The sequence below is a fragment of the Megascapheus bottae genome, chromosome 16, assembly GCF_031878675.1.
Source record: "Megascapheus bottae isolate mThoBot1 chromosome 16, mThoBot2.hap1, whole genome shotgun sequence".
NCBI classification, from domain to species: Eukaryota; Metazoa; Chordata; class Mammalia; order Rodentia; family Geomyidae; genus Megascapheus; species Megascapheus bottae.
The window spans coordinates 8,367,044-8,381,167 of record NC_143524.1 but is presented as its reverse complement, the minus strand read 5'-3'; the positions used below and the strand labels follow the sequence as shown (position 1 = coordinate 8,381,167).

Genomic DNA, 14,124 nt, shown 5'->3' with positions numbered 1-14,124 from the left:
AGAGAGAGAGAGAGAGTATAAAATTACACGTGTACTCAATTTCAAAGTCCTTTCTCCAGCAATCACAGCTTTCTTTTCATAGAGAGAGTCTGGGCAGCAAATGAGGTCTGCCTTTTCTGTACCCAATGCCACTAGGAATAATGGGTCTGCTCTTCCCACCATCTGATCAACACAGAGCTTTTCCTGAGAAAAGAAAGACAGAAAGGGACAGCTGGCTGGTGAGAGGAAGAGGGAGGGAGGGAGGGAGAAAGCTGCCAGGTCTTCCCCCACGCTTTTGCTTTTATGGTGGGTGTGATAACATGAGTGGAATCTCTGGAAAGGGAGATGCTGGGTTAGGGCATGAGAGAGAACACAGCCAGAACTCGATTTAAATTCTAGCTTTGCCTCTCGCAAATTGCTCCCTTTCTCAGGCTTTTAATTTTTTTCATGCACAAAATTAGAGAACTAGGTTGCATTTGTGGGCTACAAACATTATTGCAGTGATGGAATCTTTGTGTTCAAATTCAAGCTTACCTAAAATTCAGAAATATAAAAGAGGGCTTGCCTTTGCAGCACAGCAGGTAGAAGAATCAAAGCCCTGAACTAAACTTGCTCCTGACCCCTCAGAATGCTGTGTATCTGTGAGACGTCTAGAACACAGTTTGACAATTGGCACTTCATATAGTCCCTTATTGTTTTCCATTCATTTTGATGATAAGTCTCTCTAAGCTGTTTTCAGGCTTTCCCTGAAAACATAAGTAAGAGCTGTCAAATTGTGAAGCAAAATTTTTAGGCCATATACATTCCTTTAAAAGCCTTTCCCCTCCTTGCTGACAAATTGTCAGCAAGCCACAGCCTGTGGGGCTGGGCAGTTCTTGAAATAATCAACTAAGAGACAGCAAAGTACTAGTTAGAACCTTGATTCCTAATGTGTGAGTGGATCTGGATGGCTATCACTAGAAGGTTGTTTATAACTGAAAATATTATCAGATGTGGTCAAATTAACATTTCACTCTCGCCAAAATTTAGTGAATACTGTTAGGCATCACTGGCTTTGTCATGGAAATTTCAGCCTAAGAGGAAGACAGATATTAACAAGATTCAGAATGTGAAAGGAACATACCCAGTGCCCAAGGGAAACTCAGCTTAACCCAAGGGTCAGGGTAGTCCTGTAAGACAGAGGAAGAAAGAAAGACAGAAAAGGTAGAGATGGACAGAGAGACAAAGATAGAGGTAGAGACAGAAAGGTAGAAGTTTGAGTGAGACAAAGGTAGAAATTTAGAGACAGAGAGGGAGAGGAAAAACAGACATAGAAACCAGAACTAAGGCTTTCTCCTGAAGACAAGAACATAGAATGGAGAATTCAGGTCAATAAAACCATAAATATTACTTCTCTTTTTAAAATATTGGAGAAAATGAGAGAGGGGGTAACACTGTTCAAAAGAAAGTGTACTCATTACCTTACTTATGTAACTGGAACCTCTGTACATCACATTTACAATAAAATTTAAGTTTAAAATAATAAAGCCAGGCACTGGTGGCTCACACCTGTAATCCTAGCTACTCGGAGGTTGAGATCTGAGGTCTGAGGTTCAAAGCCAGCACAAAATGTCTGCGAGACTCTTATCTCCAATTAACTACAAGAAAACCAGGAGTAGTGCTATGGCTCAAGGGGTAGAGTGCTAGCCTTTAACTGAAGAGCTCAGGGACAGTGCCCGGGCCCAGAGTTAAAGTCCCACGACCAACCAAAAAGAAATAATAATAATAATAATAATAAAATGAAATTATTTTCCCATAATACTCCTTGGGGCAGGGTGGAGTGGCCTCATCTCTTGGTGTGTTTGCTCTCTTTCATTAAAGCAGCAGATCACCACGAATTTAATGCCCCACCAAGCCCACAGATTTACTCTCCTAACATGCTAATGGCTAGGGGTTGAACATTCTTTCTTCTGGAGGCTACTAGGAAATCTAGTCCCTTACCATTTTTATAGAATTTACTGAGGCCTCTTTGGAGGCCTCACCAAGGTTTTCTTCCTGTCATCACCTCTCCCACTGCCAGCTCTTCACATCACAAAGTAGTGCAGACTCAGGTCCTGGAGACTGAGGTCTTTTAACCTTCCTCAATCGTCACTGCTACCCGATGCATGAGTCCTGCAGGGCCTCTGGGAGGGTGGTGATGGTATTTCTCATGATTCGTTATAGCCAGTAATGGCTGTAACCCGCGACAGGGAGAATAAGCATGAACAGTTTCTGAAGTAGTAAGAACCGCCAGCCAACTCCCTTCTCGTGGCTCATTGCTCATCGAGCATGTCTTTCTGCTATATAAATTTTATGGGACAATTAAGCAATCTGCAGGATGTGGGTGTAGGCTAATACAAAAATAGCTTCAAGGAATCACATTGATTGAAGCAAAACAAGGTATAGAATGAAGTGTGTGTTGTGAAATCATTGGTGTAAATATGTACTAAGTTATATAAAACAGTACTACAAGATGCTTAGTATAGGTGAATGCTGATATGAACATCAGATCAATTGTTTATTTAAAAATGTGTATTCCTGTGAACATGCTATTGGTTAAATATGCTCATGAATATGTTTTGACAAGCAATTATATAAAACTCTATTGTTCACATTGTACAGGAGCCTATAGAGTAATACACTGAATTTTACATGGTTTGAAAATTATCTAATAATTCTTAGAGCTTTTCATACAAACTAGCAAGTGGTTTATCTTAAAATCATGCTATTGCATTATCGTTATTTTTCACTTGCCATATAATAATTATATACAGTGATGGAGTACAGTGTAAGAGTCTAATACATGTACATTGTGTGTAATAATCAAAACAGGATCATCAGTATTTTTCTTCTTTCAAAGTATATTCTTTTGGGGGCCGGGAGTTTGGCCTAGTGGTAGAGTGCTTGCCTAAAATACATGTAGACCCAGGTTTGATTCCTCGGTACGACATATATAATTGAGATCCTCAAAATCTTCTCTTCTGGTTCAACAAACTGTTATAAACTATAGTCAGTCTCTGTATGCTGTAGATCGTTCTGCTCCTAGCTAGCCATATTTTCCTAACATTCTTTTGCCTCCTTTTCCCCCACCCTTCCTAGCCTTTAGTGACCTCTGTTCCTCTCTCCCTTCTATGAGATCAACTTTTTTAGCTTCCTCATCTGAATGAGAACATGCAGTGTTTATCTGGCTTGTTCAAGTGCCTGGCTTGTTTCAGTTAACGTAATATCATCTAGTGTCATCCCCTTACAGAAATGGCAGATTTCATTCTTTTCACAGGAGTATAGTATTCTCTTGAGTGTGTCCATTCACCCACCAATATACCCTTTGGTTGACACTGTATCATGGCTATTGTGGATAGAGTTGTAACATTTATGAGAGTGTAGATATCTCTTTGACAATTGGGTTTCAACTCCTTCGCATGCATGACAAGTAATGGAATTGCTATATCATATAATAAGTCTGTATTTAGATTTTCAGTGATCTCTATACTTCTTTCTCCTATAGAAAAAAAATATGAACTTAAATGTCAGCATATAACATTCACTGTGTCTTACAGAATGCAGAAAGAGATTTAAATTGACACATGTAGTTAAAAGAGATTTCTTAATCTATGGCATTTAAGTCTTTTTAAAATGAAGACTCTGTGTAGGTTTTATCCAATTTAAGAAAAATGTATGGTGGGGCTGGGAGTTTGGCCTAGTAGTAGAGTGCTTGCCTAGCATGCATGAAGACCCAGGTTCGATTCCTTGGTACCATACACACACACACACACACACACACAAAGCCAGAAGTGGTGCTGTGGCTCAAGTGGTAGAGCCCTAGCCTTGAGAAAATCCAGGGACAGTGCTCAGGCCCTGAGCTCATGCCAGGACTGGCAAAAAGAAAGGTATGGTGTCAGTTCTAGAGCTTGAACTCAGGGTCTGGGTGATGTTTCCTGACATTTTTTTGCTCAAGACTAGAGTTCTACCACTTGAGCCACAGCTCCACTTTTGGCTTTTTGATGGTTACTTGGAGATAAGGATCTCACAGAACTTCCTGCCCAGGCTGTGATCCTCAGACCTCAGCCTCTGGAGTAGCTAAGATTACAGGCATGAGCTTCCAGCACCTAGCTTTGAAATCCAACGTTTTTAAACTGCTCTGCACAATGTCTGGAATAGCATAAGCATTAGTAAGTGATCGGTGCCTTTGACACTAAATGTTTGTATTACCTATCAGGTGAACTTGCATTTTAGTCATTCATTGATTAAACAGATACTTATTAAGCTCTGTTCCCTGCTTGGTGGGGGAGGGAAGGGGGAAGAAAGAGGAGTGTAGACAAAGATGTTAACTCAGGAAGAAAGTGTGTAAACAAGAAAAATCAAGCATTGGATATGCTGATAGATGAAATCAAGGATTCCACTGGAACACAACCCTGCAATTCTTAACCTGTTCTGGAGGATTTCCTGATAAAGAAAGGCTTTGGAAAATCATCTCTAGTCTGCACACAACCCCACCTGCACAGAAAAATTAAAACAACACAGTGACTTATGGTTACCTGTCATAATTCTCTAAAATTTTCTACACACATTTATTAAAGCCACGGGACTTCAGACATGTTGACCCTTTGCTCAAGGAGTATCTTTTTAAGAATAGAATCAACAATTTAGCTTCCGCATTCAAGTCCACTGCAAACTTAGCTAGCTCGATTATTCTGTCTCCAACTATGTGAATTCTGAGAGAAGGTATGGACGTGAAAGCAGGGAGATCAGAAACACAGGAAAAATTTGAGGTCAAGTTCCAGGGGAACAATAGACAGGATACAAACCCTAAAATCACGAAGCACAAGTCAACTTAGGATGACAATGACTCAAACAAGAGCAAGAACTAGACCAGGAGGAGACAAATATGAAGTCAGCACTTCCGGGGACAAGTTCCTCTTCCTTGAGCCTATTCCTAAACTAGGTGCTCACATCTCGTTACTGGGGGGTTTTCCTCATGAAAGCTGTCTACATTGCTTAAAAGCCTTGTTCTCACTTGCTCTCATTTCTGCTTTTGGCTAACTGTGACACGCTTTGGCACACTTGGGTTCCGCGTCTAATGTCAGACCCTAATAGAATGGATGATCCGCAGATGTGGCTCTTGGCCCTGTTCCAATACACTTGTACAGGTTCCATATTGAGCTCTTGCCTCTGGGTAAACATTGCTGAATTCATCTGAGAGGGAACTGTCAGGATCCTAATCCAGAGCTGCCATTGGCAAGGTAGGAATCCAAGGCAAGAAGAGAAATGGTGTCCCAAGTACTAAGTGAACTGGAAGGAGCTGTGCTGAATTCTAAAGGGTTCTTCCATGAATGAGGTGGTTCTAGGCCCCTGTTTTATGTGACCTTAACACATGGTAACTTGGAGCCAGCACCTGTTAGCCTACTGCTAAAGAGTGTGGTGAATAAGTGTATTTACTTTCCATTACAAAGGGCCAAAATGAAAAGACGATCAATTCAGGCCGAGAAAAATAAAATGAAGACAGTAATCCCCAATGGAGCCTGATAGTCTAGCCCTAATAGACATGTGATCTAGGGAAGCATATTTGAAATAGCATCTTCAATGTATTACTCAGATTATCTGAACCCCTCATTACACATTGAAGAAAACTGTAAGGTATTTTGTTTTGTTTTGTCTTGTCTTAACGACAAGACACAGAGAAGCCATCTGTTTCTTGTTCTGCTTGAGTCTTTTCAGTGCGTCTTGGATATCCTTGTTTCTCAGACTGTAGATGATAGGGTTCAGCATGGAGCTCAGAGCCCTGTAGAACAGAGACCCAATCTTACCTTAGTCTCTTGAGGAGCCAGGACTAGAATGGAGGTATGAGAAGAGACCAGAGCTGTAGAAGAGAATCACGGTGCTGAGAAGGGAGACATATGTGTGGAAAGCCTTCCTCCGTCCATGGGTGGAATAGATCTTCAGGACAGCAATGATGATGTAGATATAGGAAACCAAAACCACGAGAGCTGACATCCCCCCAACTGCACACACAAAAGAAAGTTCACCACCTGGCTGAGGAAGGTATTGGAACAAGACAAATCCAACAAAGATGGCATGTCACAGAAAAAGTGGTGAATGATTCGTGACCCACAGAAATGGAGCTGAAATATGAAGGTGGTTTGGACCAAACCCTCCTAAGTAGACCACTGAGGCTAGCCCCACACAGACAGTGGTTGACATGAGAGTTGGGTAGAGTAGTGGCTTCGAGATGGATGGCAGCATAGTGGTCATAGGCCATGGCTGCCAGAAGACAGCACTCAGTGTCTCCCATCCCGATGAAGAAGAAACACTGAGCCCACAATGGAGATGGCCTTCTGCTCCTGGAAGAAATCACAGAGCATCATCGGGGCTATGGATGAAGTGTATGCAGTGTCATCAAAGGCCAAGTTACCGAGGAAGAAGCACATGGGGTAGTGGACGTGGGGGTCCGTCCTGATCAGAGTGACGAGACTCAGGTTTCCAGTCAGCGTCAGGAGGTAGACCCCCCAGAAACCACACGAAGAGGACCACTCACAGCTGCGGAGAATCTGAAAATCCCCACAGGATGAAACTGCTCAGCATGTTGATGTTTGTGGCCGCAGCCATGTGTGTACTTTCTGCTGTCTTCAGAGCCCACGATGGGGATTCCTGGAGCAATGAAAACCCAGGAGGAGACATCAGGGCTTTTGGGTTTGTTTTGGCTCTACCATGGACCTGTCAGACCCCACAATCAGAAGGCATAACATCAGGGAGGAATAACAATGTTCCATAAGCAATGTGTTCACTACCTTACGTTTGTAATTGTGACCCCTCTGGACATCACCCTAACAAGAGAATAAAATTCTTAAAAGGAAGATATAACAGCAAACAAATTGTCCTGTCTCTGGTGAAGCCATCCCCTCTGCCAGACGAAATGAGTCTTTCCTACAAGTCACTGCCATCTGAATCCTGTGCATTTGTTTATGCAGCAGTACAGAGACAAAAGACTCTTGGATATTTTGTGTGTGTGTGTGTAATCTAGATTGTCACTTTCATCGTCAACAACTCCTTGTTACTGAAGGACTTTATTAATGCATCTCAGACTAAATATCTCTTTCAGTTACGGCAAACATTGCAACCACTTGTATTAGTCACTTGTATTTAGATTTTATTGTTTATTTCAAAACTCAAAATGCCTGAAGAGGAAATCTTATATTTATCTGTGTCATAGTTTGCTATGACCAGATTGCATGGGGTCAAAGTACCTCTCGTCCTCTGTGGAAAACATACAATGCTGGGGAAAACCAGAATTCATACGAAGAATGAATGCAGATGAGGGCTTTCTCTTCTAATCCAGAATGTACTTCCCTTTGCGCAGTTACTTGAGGCAAGGTACCTGGGTTTGTACATCATGAAAATGGCTATAGCCCCACCTGCCCCTCACATATATTATTGCCCATCTTTATAGCAACATTTGACTTATTCCATAATGGCACACTTTGTATTCATTTTTGCCTCCTTACTTCGTCTCTGTCTCCTTAATTGTAAGCTCAGGAAAGGTATCTTGACCCCAGCGCTTTGCACAATGAATGCTGGCACATCACGGACTCTAGACAGGATTTAAAATCGCTTCATTTTACAATCCAAGAGCACATTGGCAGACAAGCAGCGTATTGAAGTTGGGTAGGGGGGAAACATTTTTTAAGTGACTGAGCCAAAGTTTAAACTTTCAATACTTCGATTCTACAGCCCATTTTCTTGCCTAATGGCTATAAAATAATTGAGCCATGACTCTGGGCAATTGGTAAGGACTATATTATAGGTAGAACTACCAGATGATTTTTTTTCTCTTCCTAGGTGACTAGACAAGACTAGCACCACAGAACTCAGATCCTGAAAGTGATTATACAAAGTTTCCTTACTGTTGCTTATCAGAAGGTTATTAAGGAATTAATACCGAATCATTGTAAACCTGTTCTTACTCCAAAATGGCTGATTTCAAGTACTCTGTGAATGTTCAAAAAGGGGGCCTGGGAGTTTGGCCTAGTAGTAGAGTGCTTTACTAGCATGCACGAAGACCCAGGTTCGATTCCTTGGTACCACATACATAGAAAAAAAGCCGTAAGTGGTGCTGAATCTCAAGTGGTAGAGTGCTAGCCTTGAGAAAGTCCAAGGACAGTGCTCAGGCACTGAGCCCAAGCCCAAGACTGGCAAAAAAAAAAAAAAAAAGCCATTCAGGGGGCTGGGAGTTTGGCCTAGTGGTAGAATGCTTGCCTAGTATACACAAAGACCTGGGTTCAATTCCTTGGTATGACATAGAAAAAAGCCAGAAGTGGTGCTGTGGCTCAAGTAGTAGAGTTATAGCCTTGAGAAAGCCCAAGGACAGTACTCAGGCCCTGAGCTCAAGGCCCAGGACTGGCAAAAAAAAAATTCAAAGCAACAAAAATACCTCCAAATTCTAGAATACAAAATAGGTAAAGTCTAGCTCCACTCATTAAGGTCTAAGCATTTTGCCTGTTCTCTCTTCTCTATCTTCAACTATTTTTTTTCTTTTACTTTCCCATCCAGTTTCTAAGATTCACTACTACCAGATTCAAGGAAAGGAAAGGAGGAGATTCACTTCTGACACCATAGATTCAAGGTTCCAGTTAAATGGTCAAGATCAGATGCTTGAAGAAGTAACAAAGTCAACCTCTGCCAGCGCCTTGATTGAAGAAAGAAATTAGCTTTGGATGTGCTTATGTGAAATTTGCCACCAAGGAAAGGATTTTGTGGGGGTTTTCAAGGAAAGTCAGATCTCTCCTGGGCAACTGGGTCTCTGTAGACTGGAGTAGGGGAGCACCAATGAGCAGCTTGGCTGGCTGTTGGAGCTCAGGAGTACAGTGGATGCCAGCTTTGATTGGATATTGTCCATACCCATTGGCCCTGATTCCATTATATTCCTCCCTTTCCCCAACCTGGTCCCAAAAAAGGTATTCCTGGAGCCATTAAAACCTAAGCCTCCGTTTTGGCTCTGAAACATGGAACAGTTTCAGACAGTAGCTACTTTTGTAATGCAACATCTTGCAAACTCCTTCCAGTATTAAAAGAGAGGAGTTAAGAAAGCAATACTACTCTTATACTTTGTGAATATTAGGCTGTGTAATTGTTGTTTGTAGGTATCATTCAAAGCACTAAAATAGGAAGAGATGTAGATTTTTTTCATCATGTTATACAGACTGAATTGTACCAACTTTATTTATTGCTAGTGTTAAGAACAGCTTTTTAAAAAGTTTCCCTTTTTTCTCAATCTTCAGTTGAATAAACTAGGTTATATTCAGTTGAGGGAAAAAAAAACAATAGTACCATCCAAAGTGGATATTCTAAAGAGTAATAACTGAAACCGTGTAAATAGAGTTAGTATACTTGAGAGTAGAGAGAAGAGAACCGGAATTAGTTTATCTTAGAAGCTCCTTAAAATGTTGAGATGCTGAACTGCAAAATGAAGAAGAGAAACAAAGGCAAACACAGGTAGTGATGCATTTTTTGCTTGTTCATTTCTTTGTTTTTCCTGTTGCTTTCTAGGTAAACACTTTGCATAAAGAAATGTGTTGCACAAAAACGTGTGAGTCATATACCTAGCACTTTTTGCTTAAGTTATTTTGAGGAGAAGATCTTGCATTTTACCTTGGCTAGCCTGGACTGTGATCCTCCTATAGATGCTTCTTAAGTAGCTGGAATGATGAGCATGGAACATCACACCCAGCTGTTATTTGATTTTAAAAAATGGGGGGTCTCCCTAACATTCTGCCTGGGGTGGCTATCAATCTCCCCATCTGTTGTAGTGTGGAATTTGAAGCAGGATAGATTAGGGGAAAGAAGAGTATGGTAAGCTTACAGCAGATACAGGAGGTATTCATCCACTTACTTCCTGTAAGATTAAGGAATCGGGGCCAGGGACATGGCCTAGTGGTAGAGTGCTTGCCTAGCATGCATGAAGCCACATATACATGAAGCTCTGCATTCGATTCCTCAGTGCCACATATACAGAAAAGGCTGGAAATGGTACTGTCGCTCAAGTGTCACCAGCCTTGAGAAAACCCAAAGACAGTGCCCAGCCCTGAGTTCAAGCCCCAGGACTGGCAAAACAAAAAATAAAGTTAAGGAGTCAAAATCATTTAGGAGAAAATGAGTCAAGATAAATTGAGGAAAATGACGCTTGGTAAAGACGACTCAGAAACAAGGTATTTAGAAACATGGAAGCACCGCCTTTGCTTCCAAGAGAGACAACAGGATGTATTCCTTCCTGAGGGATGCATTTCCTACCCCAAGAATTAACATTTGTCTGACAGGATATATATCTTCCTGAGAGAACTGCTCCCCACAAACTTAAGTAACCTCATGTCCCAAATGCAGGCAAACTGGATGCCTTCCTTACCTCACGGATAAAGATTTGTTTTATGGCAGGATGCCTTCTTACCTAGAAGGAATGTACAAAACAACCAGAAACTCAGAAAGTAATACCAGGAGTGGTTAGTGCAAAGACAAAACATCTGTCTTTACAAAACTCAGACTCCCTGCCTTTACCATATAAATAACCCCTAACAGCCAAGGTGCTGTGTGTCCCTCTGTCTTTCCTCTAGAACACCTGTACTCTGTTAAAATGTGCCTCTTCCTTTCTGCTTGTCTGTCCACTTTGTTTTTGTTTTGTTGTTGTTGTTGTTTTTTCCAGTCATGAGACTTGAACTGAAAGTCTGGGCTGCAGTCCCTGAGCTTCTTTTGCTCAAGGCTAGCATTCTACCACTTGAGCCACAGCACCATTTCTGGCATTTTCTGCTTATGTGGTACTGAGGAATGGAGCCCAAAGCTTCATGCATGGTAGGCAAGCACTCTACCACTAAGCCCCATTCCTAGTCCTTGTCTGCTTGTCTGCTGGTCTGCTTGTTTACTTACTCAATAAAGCTTCACCCAGTTTTCTTACCATTGTTGCTTGTTTAGAAATTCCTATTCTAAGAAGGAAGTCAAGGACCCTAAGTGACAAGTCCCTCTTTGGGGAAACTTCACTGACCCTCACCTGCGTGCCTCTAGCACAATACATTTCCTAATGTCTTCAGAGCATTCCCCAAAGGAACACCTATCTAAATGCATTTTTACATGAAAGAACACGAATTTGGGGAGTAGTTTGCCAAAGGCTGACATAGATACCTGGGATCAAAGCTGGACTTTGAACTGAATCTCTCCAGCATCAAAAGCCTACATTCCATCTGTACTCTCTTGTCCCCATAAAGATAGGAAAAAATGGATGGCTCTGGGGTGAGGGGCAACAAATGTTGATCCTTACCTCATATCTCAAAAGCTCCATGTACATAATTTTAAAAAGAAAGAATTTTTTAAATTATCTGATTAGGTCCAGATTTCTTTAATGCATGTATTTTGCCTTTAACTTACCAAAAATCCAATTTGAACAGATTAGAAGTCTGTTTGGGGAGATAGATATAGATATAGATAATGTTGGCCTGGGGACTTGAACTGTGGGCCTGTGCTCTATCCCTCAGTTTCTTTCGCTCAAGGCTAGTGCTTACCTCTTGAGCCACAGTGCCACTTCCTGAAAGTGCATTTGTGTGGCTTGGGGAGGGACTTTGAAAATAGAGAAAAAGGGTACTGTGTCAGCCCTCAAGACACTGTGGTTTCTTTCAAAGATTTCTGAGAGATGAGGTCCCCACCCTGTTTATGTTGGCGGCTCTTCAGCTTGCATAGAGAAAAGAGAAATCTGCTACAATTTCCCTTCTCTACCCACAACCCATGAGCTTCTCCACTGCTAGACCAGAATCTCCCACCACGAAGCCAAACAAAGCATACCTCCTCCTCAATTTGACAGCTCTTGGCTTCATGGGCCTACATTCTTGGGAAACCTTTGTAAGACTTGGAGTTAGGAATAAAGATCATTTATGATCAGTGCAGTAGTTTGTATGCAATTAAGTCTTTTTCTAGAACATAAACTCATCTAACCCAAACCAAACCTGTGGCTTCTTTCTCCTTGTGGCAGAATGAATCTTTAACGTGGGTTTCTCTGAGACTGTGGTGTTTTTATAATCCCTGCCTCTCTGGGTCCTTCAGAAAAAAAAAAAATCTCTTTGTATTTGAAACATTGTGGACAGAATGCATGGGGCCTCTTTTCACACTGTCTTCAACCCAGACAATGTTTCTTCTGTAGGGATTAGCAATTTAAACCTGACAGTTCATGGTATGCCACCCATACTTGCATAACCCATCTTTCTGCCTTTGGATCCACTTTATCTTCTTCATCCCTTCTCTACCTACACATGGCCCTCCCTAAAACTCAGACCTTCTCACTCCATTCTTTGTTCACAATCAAATTTATTGCTTGTTGATGGCCTGAGAACACCTTAATTCCTTATCTTGATCCTCAAAGCTGTCTTCATTCTGCGATATGGAGGAACTAAAAGAAGAAAATTAACACAAGATCATTGGAGGTGGCACAAAGAAACGGGGCATAGTCTTCCACTCAGGTTCAATAGAATAACAGAAATGGATCTCAATTAGGAGTATCTGAAAAAATAAAAGAGAAGAATCTAAGATGGGGCTAGGTCCTGAAGAAAGGATAGGCTAGTCTCATAGTTAAAGAAAAGAATGAAAGTTGAGTCCTGATGGCTCACCCCTGCAATCCTAGCTACTCAGAAGACTGAGATCTGAGGATCACAGTTTGAAGCCATCCCAGGCAAGAAAGGCCATGAAACTTTTATGTCCAATGAACCACCAGAAAAATGGAAGTGGAGCTGAAGAGATCAGGGACAGTACCCAGACCCGAATTCAAGACCCATGATTTACCAAATAAAAAAAGATTAGATGAATGAAATGGAAAATTAAGTATGGCAGCTGGCAATGCCATGAGAAAGAATCTTTGAGGTTGGGAGAACTGAAGCAGAGGATAGGAACACCCAGAGGGAGGGAGAGCTCTCATCCATGGCTGCTCACCAGATCATAGTTAAACACTGGTAAGGCCAGAATTCAGAATGTCCATCCAGTTATGGGAGAAGAAGACAGCCGAAGAACGGAGGCTAGATATAGTGGAAGAACAGGAAAAAGGCTCAGAACGAGACTTTAAGAGAGAGAGAAACAACTGCCAAGGAACAAAGTCATAGGAGATCGAAAGCTGGTGATCAAAGCTGGCTTGGTCTATTTTTACTCACTAAAGAAATAATAATAATGTAAAACTCCATTCACTTATTTTGTTGGAGCCAGTATAAATGAAAATATTCCTTGAAATCTTTCGCCCAGTCTCCAAATAAAACCAGCATACAAAAGCCTAGAACATGGGCACTCAAACACCACATCTGTCTGCCATCTGTGGCGTTGATTATATCAGGCCTATTGTCTGGTCTTTGCAGAGACTTCTTATCCTTTGATCCTACTCCGTGCAATTGGACTGGGGAGTTGAGCCTCCTCTGGAAAGCTGCAATGATGGAGAATTTCCTTTGTCTGAGAGACCACCCCAGGCCTTAAATTTTTTTTTCATTAATAAGATTAGTTGAAACCCAAACTGCCAAGCAAGCACGAATCTGTGGGGATCCACGTATCCAGTTGACTCTCAGGCATTGCAATATGGAGTCTTCCCTTTAAATAGATCTGAACACGATGTGTCTTGGGGCAAAATACCCTGAACTTGCTTGATTTTAAAAAGCAGCATTTTGCTAGCAAGGCTCAATTTCAAGAGAAGATGCAGTTATGGTTGGATGGTTGAAGACAGGAATATTATTGAAGTGGACATCCAGCTGGAACCCAAATGCTGGGAATGCCATTGGGAAAAAAACCCCAAAAACAGTTTGAGGTCAAGAGTTTGGCCTAGTGGTAGAGTGCTTGCCTAGCATGCACGAAGATCTTGGTTTGATTCCTCTGTACCACATACATAGAAAAAAAAAAAAGCCGGAAGTGGTGCTGTGGCTCAAGTGGTAGAGCTCTAGCCTTGAGAAAGTCCAAGGACAGTGCTCAGGCCCTGAGCTCAAGCCCAAAATTGGCCTAGGTTTGATTCCTTGGAAGTGGTGCTGTGGCTCAAGTGGCAGACCACTAGCCTTGAGGGGAAAAAAAAGCCCAAGGACAGTGCTCAGACCCTGAGTTCAAGCCCCAGGACTGGCAATTAATTAATTAATTAAT

The 14,124-nt window shown here is 41.7% G+C and overlaps 1 pseudogene; it reads right to left on the bottom strand.

Annotated features, from left to right (window-relative positions):
• Positions 1-5,607: 5,607 nt before the first annotated feature.
• Positions 5,608-6,600, bottom strand: LOC150052559 (olfactory receptor 5A1-like; annotated as a pseudogene).
• Positions 6,601-14,124: the final 7,524 nt, after the last annotated feature.